Source organism: Atta colombica, unplaced genomic scaffold (assembly GCF_001594045.1).
Source record: "Atta colombica isolate Treedump-2 unplaced genomic scaffold, Acol1.0 scaffold147, whole genome shotgun sequence".
NCBI lineage: Eukaryota > Metazoa > Arthropoda > Insecta > Hymenoptera > Formicidae > Atta > Atta colombica.
This window is the reverse complement of record NW_017259236.1, coordinates 22520-23345: the sequence shown is the minus strand read 5'-3', so window position 1 is coordinate 23345 and position 826 is coordinate 22520.

Below are 826 nucleotides of genomic sequence, written 5' to 3'. Positions count from 1 at the left end.
TGATATATCTTATCAATGAGAATTTTATGTACAAAGATTTTTTTTTAATGAAAGATTGATATTGAAATATATAATTTATTTTTTACAATTTAAAAATCTTTCTTTTAGTGTCCTTTTTCCTCATTATAATTATATCTAAAAACAAATTATAAGAAAATAAAAATGTTAATCCAATAGCATATATAAAATGTAAGCAATAAATAGTAAGTAATTGTTTTATTTATTACTGTTTATATTATTGCCTTATTACTTAATTGTGAATAATTTATTTATTAATATATCTTCATGCTTATGTTTTTATATGTATCACTAATCTTACCTAAGAGCATAATTTATTTGATTTATTTTTTCATCTACATTTTTGACTGTGCACGTATAATTCTTTGCTATATGTGCAATTTTATACGAGTATTCTCTCTTTTAAAATATTCAAAAAGTTTCTTACTTCTTTCCACTTCAGCAAGAATATCTTCTATTTGAACTGAGACTGGACTGCAACTATTGTTGATTCTATTTATTTCTCCATATTCAATCAATATTACATTATTATTATGTTTTTCTGATTACCTAGCAAACGAGAAGGGATTAAAATTTTTTTTTATGGATTGAAATTTTTTCTCCGAATGCGTATTTTAAATAGCGAACACTTTTTTTTGAATGTAATTGGATTGAAAAACTACATTTCCTATTCAAAATTTTGAATTAAACATTATTCATAATTGTGTTTGTGTGCACAGAAAAAGTTTCATTTTAATTTAGTTTTAGTTTCAGTTTTAGTTCAATTTTAATTTTTTTTTTAAATTAAATCAAATTTTTTTGGAAACGC